Source organism: Scyliorhinus torazame, chromosome 17 (assembly GCF_047496885.1).
Source record: "Scyliorhinus torazame isolate Kashiwa2021f chromosome 17, sScyTor2.1, whole genome shotgun sequence".
Classification (NCBI taxonomy): Eukaryota; Metazoa; Chordata; class Chondrichthyes; order Carcharhiniformes; family Scyliorhinidae; genus Scyliorhinus; species Scyliorhinus torazame.
In genome coordinates, this window is record NC_092723.1 from 97,766,192 (window position 1) to 97,783,181 (window position 16,990).

Here is a 16,990-nt window from a genome sequence, read left to right on the forward strand (position 1 = left end):
CCCGGCACGCCCACTCCCCAACCCCCACCCTCTCCTCCCCGGCACGCACCCTCCCCAACCCCTCCCCCGCTCCTCCCCGGCACGCACCCTCCCCAACCCCTCCCCCTCTCCTCCCCAACCCCTCCCTCCTCTCCTCCCCAGCACGCACCCTCCCCAACCCCTCCCTCCTCTCCTCCCCGGCACGCACCCTCACCAACACCCCCCTCTCCTCCCCGGCACGCACCCACACCAACCCTCCCCTCTCCTCCCCGGCACGCACCCTCCCCAACCACTCCCCCTCTCCTCCCCAACACCCCCCCTCTCCTCCCCGGCTCGCACCCTCCCCAACGCCCCCCCCCCCCCCCTCCTCCGCGGCACATGCCCTCCCCAACTCACCCCTCTCTCCTCCCCGGCGCGCACCCTCCCCAACATCCCCCTTCTCCTCCCCGGCACGCACACTCCCCAACCACCCCCCCCTCTCCTCCCCGACACGCACCCTCCCCAAACCCCACCCTCCACCCTCTCCTCCCTGGCACGCACCTTCCCCAGCCCCCAACCCCCTCTCCTCACCAGCACGCACCCTCCCCAACCCATCCCCCCTCCTCCCCGGGATGCACACTCCCCATCCCCTCCCCCTCTGCTCCCCAGCACGCACCCTCCCCATCCCCTTCCCCTCTGCTCCCCGGCACGCACCCTCCCCAACCCCTCCCCCTCTCCTCCCCGGCACGCACCCTCCCCATCGCCTCCCCCTCTGCTTTCCGGCACGCCCCCTCCCCAAACCCCCCCTCGCCTCCCTGGCACTCACCCTCCCCATTCCCTCCCTCTCTGCTCCACGGCACGCACACTCCCCAACCACCGCCCCCCTCTCCTCCCCGACACGCACCCTCCCCAAACCACACCCCCCACCCTCTCCTCCCCGGCACGCACCTTCCCCAGCCCCCCAACCCCCTCTCCTCACCAGCACGCACCCATCACTCCCCAACACTCCCCAACCACCCAACACTCCCCAACCATCCCCCCCTCTCCTCCCCGACACGCACCCTCCCCAAACCCCACCCCCCACCTTCTGCCTCCCCGGCACGCACCCTCGCCAACCCCTCTCAAACCCCTCCCCCTCTCCTCCCCGGCACGCACCCTCCCCAACCCCTCCCCCTCTACTCCCTGGCACGCAACCTCCCCAACCCTTCCCCCTCTCCTCCCTGGCACGCACCCTCCCCAACCCCTTCCCCTCTCCTCCCTGGCACGCACCCTCCCCAACCCCTCCCCCTCTCCTCCACGGCACGCACCCTCCCCAACCGCTCCCCCTCTCCAGCCCGGCACGCACCCTCCCCAACCACTCCCCCCTCTCCTCCCCGGCACGCACCCTCCCCAACCACTCTCCCCTCGCCTCCCCGGCGTGCACCCTCCCCAACCCCTCACCCTCTCCTCCCCGGCACGCACCCTCCCCAACCCCTCCCGCTCTCCACCCCGGCACGCACCCTCCCCAACCCCACCCCTCTCCTCCATGGCACGCACCCTCCCCAAGCCCTCCCCCTGTCCTCCCCAACCCCTCCCCCCTCTACTTCCCGACACGCACCCTCCCCAACCCCTCCCCCTCTCCTCCCCAACCCCTCCCCCTCTCCTGCCCAAACCCTCCCCCTCTCTTCCCCAACACCCCCCCCTCTCCTCCCCGGCACGCACCCTCCCCAACGCCCCCAACCTCTCCACCCCAGCGCGCACCCTCCCCAACCCCCCCCCCTCCTCCTTCCCGGCACACACCCTCCCCAACCCACGCCCCCCCTCCTCCCCGGCACGCACACTCCCCAACCACCCCCCCCTCTCCTCCCCGACACGCACCCTCCACAAACCACCCCCCCCACCCCCCACCCTCTCCTCCCCGGCACGCACCTGCCCCAACCCCCTCTCCTCACCAGCACGCACCCTCCCCAACCCACCCACCCTCCTCCCCGCGACGCACACTCCCCATCCCCTCCCCCTCTGCTCCCCGGCACGCACCCTCCCCACCCCCTCCCCCTCTGCTCCCCGGCACGCACCCTCCCCACCACCACCAACACCACCACCTCCAGGCACGCACCCTTCCAAACACCACCCCACTCCTCCCCGGCGCGCACCCTCCCCACCCCTCCCCCTCTCCTCCCCGGCACGCACCCCCCCCCCGCTCTCCTCCCCGGCACGCACCACCCCCCCCCCCCCTCCTCCCCGGCACGCCCACTCCCCAACCCCCACCCCACTCCTCCCCGGCGCGCACCCTCCCCAACCCCTTCCCCTCTCCTCCCTGGCACGCACCCTCCCCAACACCTCCCCCGCTCCTCCCCGGCACGCACCGTCCCCAACCCCTCCCCCTCTCCTCCCCAACCCCTCCCTCCTCTCCTCCCCAACCCCTCCCTCCTCTCCTCCCCAGCACGCACCCTCCCCAAAACCCTCCTCCCTCTCCTCCCCGGCACGCACCCTCAACAACCCCTCCCCCTCTCCTCCCCGGCACGCACCCTCCCCAACCCCTCCCCCTCTCCACCCCGGCACGCACCCTCCCCAACCCCACCCCTCTCCTCCCTGGCACGCACCCTCCCCAAGCCCTCCCCCTGTCCTCCCCAACCCCTCCCCCCTCTCCTTCCCGGCACGCACCCTCCCCAACCCCTCCCCCTCTCCTCCCCAACCCCTCCCCCTCTCCTCCCCAACCCCTCCCCCTCTCCTGCCCAAACCCTCCCCCTCTCTTCCCCAACACCCCCCCCCTCTCCTCCCCGGCACGCACCACCCCCCCCTCCCCGGCACGCCCACTCCCCAACCCCCACCTCTCCTCACCAGCACACACCCATCACTCCCCAACACTCCCCAACCACCCAACACTCCCCAACCACCCCCCCCTCTCCTCCCCGACACGCACCCTCCCCAAACCCCACCCCCCACCCTCTGCCTCCCCGGCACGCACCCTCGCCAACCCCTCCCCCTCTCCTCCCCGGCACGCACCCTCCCAACCCCTCCCCCTCTCCTCCCTGGCACGCACCCTCCCCAACCCCTCCCCCTCTCCTCCATGGCACGCACCCTCCCCAATCCCTCCCCCCTCTCCTCCCTGGCACGCACCCTCCTCAATCCCTCCCCAACCACTCCCCCTCTCCTCCCCAACCTCTCCCCCTCTCCTCCCCGGCACGCACCCTCCCAACCCCTCCCCCCTCGCTTCCCCGGCGTGCACCCTCGCCGACCCCTCCCCAACCCCTCCCCCTCTCCTCCCCGGCACGCACCCTCCCCAACCCCTCCCCCTCTCCTCCACGGCACGCACCCTCCCCAACCCCTCCCCCCTCACCTCCCCGGCACGCACCCTCCCCAACCCCTCCCCTACCCCTCCCCCTCTCCTCCCCAACCCCTCCCCCTCTCCTCCCCGGCACGCACCCTCCCCAACCCCTCCCCCTCTCCACCCCGGCACGCACCCTCCCCAACCCCACCCCTCTCCTCCCTGGCACGCACCCTCCCCAAGCCCTCCCCCTGTCCTACCCAACCCCTCCCCCCTCTCCTTCCCGGCACGCACCCTCCCCAACCCCTCCCCCTCTCCTCCCCAACCCCTCCCCCTCTCCTCCCAAACCCTCCCCCTCTCCTCCCCAACACCCCCCCCCCCTCTCCTCCCCGGCACGCACCCTCCCCAACGCCCCCAACCTCTCCTCCCCGGCGCGCACCCTCCCCAACCCACCCTCCTCCTTCCCGGCATACACCCTCCCCAACCCACGCCCCCCCTCCTCCCCGGCACGCACACTCCCCAACCACCCCCCCTCTCCTCCCCGACACGCACCCTCCCCAAACCTCCTTGAAACGCATCAAGAAGCCCCCCAAGGTCCTTCCAGCAGCCTGCAGGCTCCTGGACTACAACAGAAATGCCATCACGGCACTGGGATCTTGCTATCTACTCGTCTCCAACCGGAGCACCCACGCACGGTTACGTTTTGAAATTGTCAAGCCAGACAGGGCATCCCTACTCGGCGCACAGGCCTGCAAGCAGCTGAACCTCGTGCAGCGGGTTTACACAACGACGTCTTCCAATGTGGATCTCCAGGTCGGCATTGACGACATCCTCGCTTTGTGTCCGGAGGTGTTCAACGGGATGGGCACGCTGCCATATCGATACAAGATTCTGCTATGACCTGACGCCAAGCCAGTGGTCCACACACAACGCCCGGTCCCGGCTCCGCTGAGGGAGCGCCTGAAGGCACAGCTCAAGGATCTTCAGCAACATGGCATTATTTCCAAGGTAACCGAACCGACTGACTGGGTCAGCTCGATGGTATGTGTTAGAAACCCTTCGGGAGACCTACGCATCTGCATTGATCCCAAGGATCTCAATAAGAATATAACACTATGAATATGAACACTACCCCATCCCGAAGCAGGAGGAACTCACCAGTGAGATGGCACACACATGTTTTTTCACCAAGTTAGATGCGTCACATGGATTTTGGAAAATCCAGCTGGATGAGTCCAGCAGAAGGCTTTGCACCTTCAACACACCAATCGGCAGATACTGCTATAATTGCATGCCGTTTGGCATTGTCTCGGCATCGGAGATCTTCCATCGCATCATGGAGCAGATGATGGAGGGCATTGAAGGGGGTCATGTGTACATGGACGACATCATCATATGGTCCATGACCCCTGAAGAGCATGTGTCCCGTCTCCAGCAGGTATTCCGCCGTGTCCATGCCAATGGCCTGAAGCTGAACAGGTCCAAATGTTGCTTTGGCATGTCGACACTCAAGTTCCTAGGTGACCAGATCTCTCAACAGGGCGTGCACCCAGACACAGACAAGGTCAAGGCCATCGAAGCCATGAAGGTCCCTGAAGACAAGAAGGCAGTGTTGCGTTTCCTGGGCATGGTCAATTTTCTGGGCAAGTTCATCCCAAACCTGGCCTCACACACCACGGCCCTATGAAACCTGATGAAAAAGTCCACTGCCTTTGAGTGGAAGGCAGCACATCAGGCAGAGTGTTTGGAGCTGAAAGCCAAGCTCACCCGTGCACCCGTCTTGGCATTTTTTGACCCAGACAGGGAGACGAAGATCTCGACAGATTCGAGCCAGGATGGCAACGGTGTGGTGCTGCTTCAACGTGATGATACTTCATCCTGGGCATCGGTAGCCTATGCATCGAGGACCATGACACGACCGAAACAAGGTATGCGCCAATAGAGAAGGAATGCCTGGGTCTTCTCACTGACATTCTCAGTTTCACGACTATGTCTACGGCCTGCCGACATTCACTGTCGAGACGGAAGAGCCTTGGTGATTGGCAAAAACACCAAAGGCAACATGAGAAAATATTTATTCATGCAGAGACTAGTTAGGGTCTGGAATCATTGAGAGTGTGGTGTAGCCAGATACAGCTCGGGAATCAGATAAGCAACAGAATTTTTTTTAAAAATACATGGCTACAGGAAAAGGACATGTGTGTTGATTGCCCTGCAGTGAACTGAAACATAGAAAATAATAGCTGGAAGAGCCATTCAGCCCTTCGAGCCTGCTCCACCATTCATTATGATCATGACTCATCATCAAGTTCAATACCCTGATCCTGCCTTCCACCCATATCCCTTGATCCCTTTAGCCCCAAGGGCTATATCTAATTCCTTCTTGAAATTACAGTGCTTTGGCCTCAACTACTTTCTGTGGTAGCGAATTCCACAGATTCACCACTCCATGGGTGAAGAAATTTCTCCTCACCTCAGTCCTTATTCCTTATCCTCGAACTATTAATAATAAAAATAATCTTTATTATTGTCACAAGTAGGCTTGCATTAACACTGCAATGAAGTTAGTGTGAAAAGCCCCTAGTCGACACACTCCGGCGCCTGTTCGGATACACTGAGGGAGATTTCAGAATGCCCACTTCACCTAACAAACACCTCTTTCAGGACATGTGGGAGGAAACCAGAGCACTCGGAGGAAACCCACTCAGGCACAAAGAGAACGTGGGAGAAGCCGGAATCGAACCTGAGACCTTGGCACTGTGGAGCAACAGTGCGAACCACTGTACAACTGTGCCGCCCGCGGTACTATGACCCCTAGTTCTAGACTCCCCCACCATCAGGAACACTCTTTCTGAATCTACCTTGTCTCCTCCTGTTAGAATGTTGTAAGTTTCTATGAGACCCCCTCTCACTCTTCTAAACTCCAATGAATACAATCCTAACTGATTTACTCTCTCTTCATATGACAGCCTCCCCACACCAGGAATCAGCCTGGTAAACCTTCGCTGCACTCCCTCCACAGCAAGAACATCCTTCCTCAAATAAGGACACCAAAACTGCACACAATATTCCAGGTGTGGCCTCACCAATGCCCTATGCACCTGCAGGAAAACATCTCAATGGACCAAATGGCCTCCTTCTGTACTGTCACCATTCTATGATAATCTATGATAAGTGACTAGCGCTTTCAAACTTGGATATGTAAAGCCATAGCGGCACTCTAATTTGCATCTCTCAGTACCAGTGTTCCTCCACATCTTTCAGTATCTTTCCATTATACTTAATTATAATGACAATTTTTATTATCACAAGTAGGCTTACATTAACAATGAAATGACTGCGAAAAGCCCCTAATCACCACATTCCGGCACCTGTTCGGGTACAGAGAAGGAGATTTCAGATTACCAAATCGGGGGGCGGGATTCTACCCTAACCAGTGGGGCGGGCAATACCACCGCCGAGGAGTGGCGTGAACCACTCCGACGTCGGGCCGCCTGGAATGTGCGGAGTAGGCTAGGATCCACCGGTGGTGTTGGCGCCGTGCCAACTGGTGGTGGCAGGTTTGGCGCCGCGCCAACCGGCGCCAAAGGGCCTCCACCGGACGGCGCGAGTTGGTGCATGCGCGGGAGCGCCAGCGTGTACTGGCGTCATCCCAGCGCATGCGCAGGGGGTTCTTCTCCGTGCCGGCCATGGGGCACCGTTACAGCGGCTGGCGCGGAGGGAAAGAGTGCCCCCACAGCACAGGACCGCCCGTGGATCATTGGGCCCTGATCGCGGGCCAAGCCACCATGGGGACCCCCCCCAGGGGCCAGATCCCCCCGCGCCCCCCCGAAGACTCGGCAGGCTGCCCACAGAGCCAGGTCCCGCCTGTACGGACCTGGTTTGATTTAGGCCGGCAGACTGGCCGAAAGCGGGCGGCCACGCGGCCCATCGCAGAGCGGATAATCGCCGGGGGGGGCCACTGCCAACGGCCCCCGACCGGCGCAATGCGATTCCCACCCTGATGCACGATCAATAACTACTGAAACGAGGTTGTAGTGCAACTGAAGGCTTTAATAAGCTAGGAAGTATTCCCCAGCAGCTCAGGTACAGAATGAGGGCTGCTGGGATGGCACGGGTTCTTATACCCCGCCTATCGGGGCAGAGCTACCATACTCTACAGCCAATGGTAAAACCCCTAGGTTTAACCAATGGTACTTCAGCCTCTCAGGTCCCGTAATGCCTGATAATACCACATTCACCCCCCTGTTAAAAAAGAGTCCGGCGGGGGCGGTGGTCAGCAGCTACAAAATGTAACAACATGGTATAATCAGTTATGGAGGTACCGTGATACCTCCTTACAGTGTTTAGTGATTATTTACAAGTATGGCAGACATGTACATTCAGTGTTTAATATTTACAGATCAGTTAAAATATTGCAATCAGTCAGTTGGGTGCCCTGGTCGTCCTCTGTGATCGTCTGAGCTTTGGTGGTGACTACGGTGGGGGCTCGGGCGTCTGCAACTCCGGGAGCGTGGTTTCGGCCTCCATGGCAGCTTCGTCACCCCTAGACGGCGCTGGTGGGAAAAACGGGAAGGGGCGCCTGTTGGGGGCGTCGGTGGGTGGGGGGCCTAGGCAGGGGCGGCGGGAGGACTGACCCTCCTGTAAGGTGCTGCGGTGGAGGGGGGGGGGTGGGACTGGTGGCTGGGATGTACGTGGGGTTCCGGCGGGCGCCAGGTCCCGTAGGGAGACCGTATCTTGTCGGCCGTCAGGGAACGCCACGTAGGCGTATTTGGGGTTAGCGTGTAGCAGATGGACTCTCTCGATCAACGGGTCCGACTTGTGCGCCCGCACTTGTTTTCGGAGCAGGATGGGTCCGGGTGTTGCCAGCCAGGTCGGGAGCGAGGTCCCGGAGGACTTCCTGGGAAAGACAAGGAGACGTTCGTGAGGTGTCTGATTGGTGGTCGTACAAAGCAGTGACCGGATGAAGTGGAGGGCCTCCGGGAGGACTTCTTGCCAGCGGGAGACTGGGAGGTTCCTGGACCGTAGGGCCAGTCGAATGGTCTTCCAGACCGTTCCGTTCTCCCTCTCTACCTGTCCGTTTCCCCGGGGATTGTAACTGGTCGTCCTGCTCGAGGCGATGCCCTTGCTGAGCAGGAATTGACGCAGTTCGTCGCTCATAAAGGAGGACCCCCTATCACTGTGTATGTAAGCGGGGATACCGAACAGTGCAAAGATACTATGGAGGACCTTGATGACGGTGGTTGTGGTCATGTCTGGGCAGGGGATGGCGAATGGGAACCGGGAGTACTCGTCAATCACATTCAGGAAATACGTGTTGCGGTCGGTGGAGGGGAGGGGGCCTATGAAGTCCATGCTGAGGCGTTCAAAGGGACGGGAAGCCTTTATCAGGTGCGCCCTCTCTGGCCGGTAGAAGTGCAGTTTGCACTCCGCGCAGATTTGGCAGTCCCTGGTGGCCGTCCTGACCTCCTCAATGGAGTAGGGCAGATTGCGGGTTTTAACAAAATGGAAAAAGCGAGTGACCGCCGGGTGGCAGAGGTCCTCGTGGAGGGCTTGGAGGCGGTCCACTTGTGCGCTGGCACATGTGCCGCGGGACAGGGCATCAGGAGGCTCGTTTAGCTTCCTGGTACGGTACAAGATCTCGTAGCTGTAGGTGGAGAGTTCAATCCTCCACCTCAAGATCTTGTCATTTTTTATCTTGCCCCGCTGCGCATTATCGAACATGAATGCCACTGACCGTTGGTCAGTGAGGAGAATGAATCTCCTACAGGCCAGGTAATGCCTCCAATGTTGCACAGCTTCTACTATGGCCTGGGCCTCCTTCTCGACTGAGGAGTGGCGAATTTCGGAAGCATGGAGGGTACAAGATAAGTAGGCCACGGGTCTGCCCACTTGGTTGAGGGTGGCCACGAGAGCTACGTCGGACGCATCGCTCTCGACCTAGAAGGGGAGGGACTCGTCGATGGCGTGCATCGTGGCCTTTGCAATGTCTGCTTTGATGCGGCTGAAAGCCTGGCGGGCCTCTATCGATAGGGGGAAAGTTGTGGATTGGATCAGTGGACGGGCTTTGTCTGCATAGTTGGGGACCCACTGGGCGTAGTAACTGAAAAACCCTAGGCAGCGCTTCAGGGCCTTGGGGCAGTGAGGGAGGGGGAACTCCATAAGGGGGCGCATGCGTTCAGGGTCGGGGCCTATAACTCCATTTCGCACTACGTAGCCGAGGATGGCTAGGCGGTCGGTGCTGAACACGCATTTATCCTTATTGTATGTTAGGTTAAGGATTTTAGCGGTCTGGAGAAATTTTCGGAGGTTGGTGTCGTGGTCCTGCTGGTCGTGGCCGCAGATGGTGACATTATTGAGATACGGGAACGTTGCCCGTAAACTGTACCAGTCGACCATTCGGTCCATCTCGTGCTGGAAGACCGAGACCCTGTTAGTGACACTGAAGGGAACCCTTAAGAAGTGATAGAGCCACCCGTCTGCCTCGAAAGCAGTGTATTTGCGTTCACTAGTGCGGATGGGGAGCTGGTGGTAGGCGGACTTGAGATCCGCCGTGGAGAAGACCTTATAATGCGCGATCCTGTTTACCAGGTCAGATATGCGGGGGAGAGGGTACGCGTCGAGCTGCGTAAACCTGTTGATGGTCTGACTGTAGTCGATGACCATCCTATGCTTCTCCCCGGTCTTTACCACCACTACTTGAGCTCTCCAGGGGCTGTTACTGGCTTCAATGACCCCTTCCCTCAGCAGCCTTTGGACCTCTGACCTAATAAAGATCCGGACCTGGGTGCTGTACCGTCTGCTCCTGGTGGCGACGGGTTTGCAATCCGGGGTGAGGTTCGCAAACAAGGAAGGCGGGTTGACCTTAAGGGTCGCGAGGCCGCAGACAGTAAGGAGGGGTATAGGGCCGCCGAATTGGAAGGTCAAACTTTGCAGGTTACACTGAAAGTCTAAACCCAGGAGTGTAGCCGCGCAGAGGTGGGGAAGGACATAGAGGCGGAAATTTTTGAATTCTCTTCCCTGGACTGTGAGGTTTGCTAGACAGAACCCCTTTATCTCCACTGAGTGGGAAACGGAGGCCAGTGAGATTCTTTGATTAACAGGGTGGATAAGGAGTGAACAGCGCCTTACCGGATCGGGGTGTATAAAGGTCTCCGTGCTCCCAGAGTCGATCAGGCAGGACGTCTTGTGGCCGTTGATGAAGACAGTTGTCGTTGCTGTTGAGAGTGTTCGAGGTCGAGTTTGGTCCAGTGTCACCGAGGCCAGACGCAGTAGTTGTGGATTTTGTTCAGGCAGTGCGTGGTCGGCCGTGCTGGGGTCCTGGGGCCCCATCCAAGATGGCGTCTCCCATTGGTCACACATGGTGGCCGGGGGTGCACAAAATGGCGGCGCCCATCCTTCCAGCGTGGTGTCCGAGGGACAAGATGGCGATGCCCGGGGTCCGCATGTGGCCCTTGGATATGGGGGTGGCGGCGACCACTGGCCGCACGGGGCCCATGGAGAAGTTCGCTGTGGCAGTCCGGAGTCGCCGCTGGAGACCGCGGCCACCGCTCATGTCTGGCAGACCCCCACGAAATGGCCCTATTTGCCGCATCTCTTGCAGATGGATGTGCGGGCCGGGCAGCGCTGGCGGGGGTGCTTTGCCTACCCACAAAAGAAACAGCGGGGCCCATCGGGGTTGGCAGGCCGCCTTACAGCGCAGGCCTGCGGGGAAACGGGTAAGGTCTCTGGGCTGGCCGCTGCGGGATTCCACGCTGCCCAGGGGGCCGCCGCGCGGTCGGGCATCTAGGCTCGTGCGTTCCTGGACGCCACGTCCATGGACCCTGCAAGGGCCCGTGCCTCCCTAAGTCCCAGGGTGTCTTTTTCTAAAAGACGCTGGCGGATTAGTGAAGAACTCATACCTGCTACAAAGGCGTCCCGGACTAGGAGTTCCGTGTACTCGCTCGCCGAAACTTGTGGGCAGCCACAGCTTCTGCCCAGCACCAGTAGCGCGTGGTAAAATTCCTCCAACGATTCCCGGGGAGTTTGTCATCTTGTTGCAAGCAGGTGACAAGCGTCGACCTGGTTTACTGGGCGAATATAGTGTCCTTTTAAAAGTTCGATTGCTGCAACAAAGTCTTCCGCCTCCTCGATGAGGGTGTAGATCTCTGGGCTTACCCATGAGTGCAGGATGTGCAGCTTCTTCTCCCCCGAGGGGGTGCCTTCAGCCGTCTCCTGGTAGCCTTTAAAACACGCCAGCCAGTGCTTAAAGATCGCCGCTGAGTTCGCCACGTGGGGACTGAGTTGCAGACACTCCGGCTTGATTCAGAGGTCCATCCTTTCTGCTTAAATCTAGCTTATTAAATTGATGCACGATCAATAACTACTAAACGAGGTTGTAATGCAACTGAAAGCTTTAATAAGCTAGAAGTATTCCCCAGCAGCTTAAGTACAGAATGAGGGCTGCTGGGATGGCACGGGTTCTTATACCCCGCCTATCGGGGCAGATCTACCATACTCTACAGCCAATGGTAAAACCCCTAGGTTTAACCAATGGCACTTCAGCCTCTCAGGTACCGTAATACCTGTTAATACCACACACCCCTGCCGAAAAACCGGCGTTGGAGTATCCGGCAGCCGGCGGCGGGGCGGCGGGCCGGGATTGACGCCGCCCCCCGGCGATACTCCGGCCCGGCGATTGGTCGGAGAATCCCGCCCCATGTCTAAATTACCAAACATGCATGTCCTTCGGGACTTGTGGGAGGAAACTGGAGCACCGGGAGGAAGCACACGCAGGCACGGGGTGAACATGCAGACTCCGTACAGACAGTGGCCCAAGCCGGGAATCGAACCTGGGACCCTGGCGCTGTGAAGCAACAGTGCTAACCACTATGCTACTGTGCCGCCCTGTTATTTGTTTCCTTCTCAATTGCATCACCTCACACCTCCCCTCTGAAATTTGGCACACAGTTTTCCATTCCACAGAATTGGCAGCCCTTCGTGAGCCTTTTACAGTCTTTTTGCTGTTTGCCAAACAATGTATTACTCTAGCAAAAGCAAAATACTGTGAATGCAGGTAATCTAAAATAAAAATGGAAAGTACTGGAAAAAACACAACTAGTCCAGCAGCAGCTGTGCAGAAACAAAGTTAACATTTCAGATCAATGGCCTTTCAACAGAGATATTAAATCTATTTTGGAATATATTGTGGAAAGAAATGTGATGGTTTACATAGTGTGTCTATAACTGTACCACTTTGAAGAATATTCAATAATATTGCTGCCATGTCATTCAAGTATATTTCTGTAACAAAGTAAGTGTAATTTTGAAGTAAGATTCTGAATTAGCCCAGCTCGCAGATTGTTGGGGTGGGAAATCAAGGAGGAAATGCGAAAAGAGTAAGGTTCCTATGTGCTTAATAGTGAGAAAAGGAACACTAATTTCCTCTGGCTTTTGTTATGTATGCAAACTCCCTGATGTATTTAACTTAAGTTTGCATTTAAAACCTGTTTGTAAGTATTGAAACATGGTGCTTAAGTGATGCCAAACTGACACTATGTGAACATGATTGATAGCTGAATTTGCTCTGATCATTCACTCACACACTTGAATACATGACATGGATTAAACAATAAAGTGTGTGTTTATCACTTCAAACCTGATAAAGAAGGAGAGCATCCAAATCAGTCAGACTCAGATCACTTAGAAATAGGTGCTGAGCTGAAATTTGCTGAGTAATTGTACTAAATGATAACCATTTGCCTTCTCTATCGGATATCTGGTTGGCCAGGTCTCTGAACAGTTTTATTTTTCTTAGCATTCATCATTTTTTGAAAACTAGATTGGATATTCGCTGTCCCCACCTTTTAAACCTTCAGATACACTGACACACCAAACACATGGGGGGCAGGATTCTTCGACCCCCCCCCCCCCCCGCCGGGTCGGAGTATCCCCGGAGGGCGGCGCGAATCCCACCCTGTCGCTCCGACGCCGGCTGCCGTATTCTCCGGCGCCAGTTTTGGGGCGGTGGCGGGGTTTACGCCGAGCCAGTGGGGGGCCGTTGGTAGCGCCCCCCCGGCAATTCTCCGGGCCCCGATGAGCCGAGTGGCCATCGTTTCCTGGCCAGTCCCGCCGGCGTGAAATGGACATGGTCCATCACGGCGGGACCTGGAGGATTCCGCACCTTCCGGTCGGCCCGACGCCGGAGTGGTTCGCGCCGCTCTTGGCGCCGGCGTCAGGCCATCCGGCCAGTTGCGGGAGAATCCCGCCCGAGGTCTTCAGATAGACTGTGCATATCTCTGCACCCCGGGATACACAAAATGTTCTTGATGTTTCTTGTCGAGCTAAAGCTGTAACAACTGTTAACCATTTAAGTCAGCTTTCAAATTATGAACTTTTGATTGTTCATATTATAAAGTTGTATCTTCTTAACATTTTAGGTGCTTAATATTTTAAAGACATCTCGCAAAATGCAGATCTACAGAACATGTAATATAGAGTATCATACATGTAAAATCTATTTGCAACTAGCAATTGTTAATTCAATTAATCACGCTGCACTCAGGATATGATATGAAAGGGGCAGCACGGTAGCACAGTGGTTTGCACAGTTGCTTCACAGCTCCAGGGTCTCAGGTTCGATTCCTGGCTTGGGTCACTGGTTGTGCGGAGTCTGCATGTTCTCTCCGTGTCTGCATGGGTTCCTCCAGGTGCTCCGGTTTCCTCCCACAGTCCAAAGATGTGAATCGACAATAATAAATTTCCCTTAGTGTCCAAAAAGGTTGGGTGGGGTTACGAGAATAGGGTGGAGGCATGGGCTTAAGTGGGGTGCTCTTTCCAAGGGCTGGTGCAGAGTCAATTTCTGCACTGTAAATTCTATGAAATATATCTATGAAATTAAAATCATGTCAGTCATGGCTCAGTTGTTCGCAGTCTTGACTTGTGGACCTGAGCACACATATCTAACTGACACTCAATGCATTACTGAGGCAGTTCTGCACTGTCAGAGGTGCTGGGCGGGATTCTCCGTCAGCTGGCGCCGGAATTAAGAAACGGGATTGGGCAGAGAATCGGTTTTGATGCCATAATCGTGGCGGGCGCCAGTTTCACGCCAAATCGCAATTCCCTGGTGCCTCAACAGTGGGGTCAATGCATTCCAGAACGCATGTAGGGGCTGGTTTAGCACAGTGGGCTTGTAATGTAAAACAGGACCAGCCAGTCCTGGTCAATTCCCAGTCCAGCCTCCCCGAACAGGCGCCGGAATGTGGCGACTAGGGGCTTTTCACAGTAACTTCATTGAAGCCTACTTGTGACAATAAGCGATTATTATTATGTACAGTAAACCCCATTGGCATATCATTAGCGGGCCTGACCCCAAGTTCTCTGGTGCCTCCGTGATACTCCGCCTCCACTGGGGTGAATAACCCACGGCGAGGTTCATTTGTGCTTTTAACAATCTGGAAACAGGCGCCATGGCTGCTGAGGGAGAGAGAGGGGGTACGGAGAGTGTCCAAAATCACCTCAGTTTGCTGACAGTTGTGCTGCTGGCTAGGAGTCTTCTGCCAGCGCTGGGGGGAGTAGCGGGGGGCGGCCAGGAGGTGAGCTGTGTGGTTGGAAAGGACGGCCACAGAGCACCATTGCCGCAGTCTGTAAGGCAGCTATGCAGCTGTTCAAGCTGCTGACTGCCCACTGTGAACTTTGGGCCACAGGTCGTATCGGTGTCCCCCCAGAGCAGCCCCCTCCATGCCTTCTGGCCCCAGTCAACCCATCAGCAGGATGGGCGCACTCCAGCGCAACCAGTGCCATCAAGTTGGCAGGGATGAGTGTGTGTGAGGAGTGAAGCGTGTATATGATGCTGCAGCTTGTCAGCCTCCTGAGTGTCAATCACGGACCCAGTGAATCCCACATCGTTTCTCATTGAAATCGATTGTGTTCCACGTGGCGCCTGCGCGCTTTCCCAAGGCAGCGGGAGGTGCAGACAGAGTCAGTGGGTGGGAGGCGGGTTCGCGTGATGGACTGGGTGGTGTTCACAATTCTCTGTAGTTTCTTACGGTTTTGAGCTGAGCAGTTCTCGTACCAGGCTGTGATGCAGCCAGATAGGATGCTTTCTATGGTGCATCTATAAAAATTGGTAAGAGTCAAAGTGGGCATGCCGAATTTCCTTCGTGAGGAAGTGTAGGCGCTGTTGTGCTTTCTTGGTCATAGCATTGATGTGGGTGGACCAGGACAGATTGTTAGTGATGTGCAGACCTAGGAATTTGGAGCTGTCAACCATCTGCAACTTGGCAACATTGATAAATACAGCAGACACCTCAAATACCTGGGGAGATATTACCAATGTTGCCTCTGCAAAATCCGGCAAATCCACTGGCAGGATAGGCGTACCAATGCAAGCGTCCTCCCTCAGACCAATATCCCCAGTATCGTGGCATTGGTCACACTCGGCCAGCTGCGATGGGCGGACTACATTGCCTGCATGCCCAATAAAAGACTCCCAAAACAAGTGCTCTACTCCGAGCTCCGCAATGGCAAGCGATTACTAGGAGGGCACAGGAAACGCTACAAGGACACTCTGAAAGCCTCCCTAAATAAATGCAACATCCCCACCAACACATGGGAATTGCTTGCAGAGTGGAGTAAAAGCATTCGCAAGGGCGCCAATCACCTCGAGCGTCATAGGGTGTAGCACGCGGAGGCCAAGCGGAAACAACGGAAGGAGAGTGCAGAATCCAGAGCATTCCCCCCCACCGACCTCATCAAGCACCAAACCTGTGGCAGAGTCTGCGAATCCAGCATCGGACTATTCAGTCCCTGCAGGACCCACCTCCCGGAGTGGAAGCAAGTCATCTTCGATGCTGAGGGACTCCCAAGAAGAAGACTTCAAAAAAGTACTTCTCTGGCTGTAAAGTGCTTTGGGTCCTTCAGTAATCAGGAATGGTTCTATGGAAATGCAAATCTTTCTTGATTTAGCTTTGCTCAAGCTGCTCATGGAAAGAAGCCACTGGCAGATAGCAGATATTTGAAGGAAATTGAGCCATTGAGACCTGTGTCCGACACAAAGTCGCCACGAGTCGGTGTTCCCACATCCAAGCAGCTGAAACGGCGCGGCAAGGTCCCCACGAGGCGGAACGGGTCCAAGCAATTCAGCAACTCCAGGGCCTCAGCCTGGATGAGGGCGGCCATTTTGCGCGCTTTTCGCGGACTCCCGCGCTTGTGCGCACCAAACGAGGGGACGGCGACATCGAAGAACGTAATGACGTAATGAGGTGATACGGTTGCATGATATCACATCGTCTGCAGTCATCCGTGCCTGTAAGGACACCTTTGCTCGACACGGCATCCCACTCACGTTTATGTCGGATAATGGCCCCTGCTTCGCAAGCCAGGAATGGTCATCTTGGCGTGGAAAAGTGCCGCCGAAGGGCCCGAGAGGCAGTGTACTGGCCCGGCATCAATGACGACATAGCCAACACAGTGCTCAACTGCCCCACTTGTCAGCGCTTCCAGCCGGCCCAACCACATGAGACCCTACAGCCCCATGAGTTGGTCACGTCCCCTTGGACCAAGGTGGGCATCGACCTGTTCCACGCGCTGGGCAGGGACTATGTCCTGATTGTCGACTACTTTTCAAACTACCCGGGGGTGGTACGTTTACACAACATCACATCGTCTGCAGTTATCCGTGTCTGTAAGGACACCTTTGCTCGACAGGGCATCACACTCACTGTGACGTCGGACAATGGCCCCTGCTTCGCAAGCCAGGAATGGTCCAATTTTGCCAGGAGGTACAACTTTGTGCATGTGACA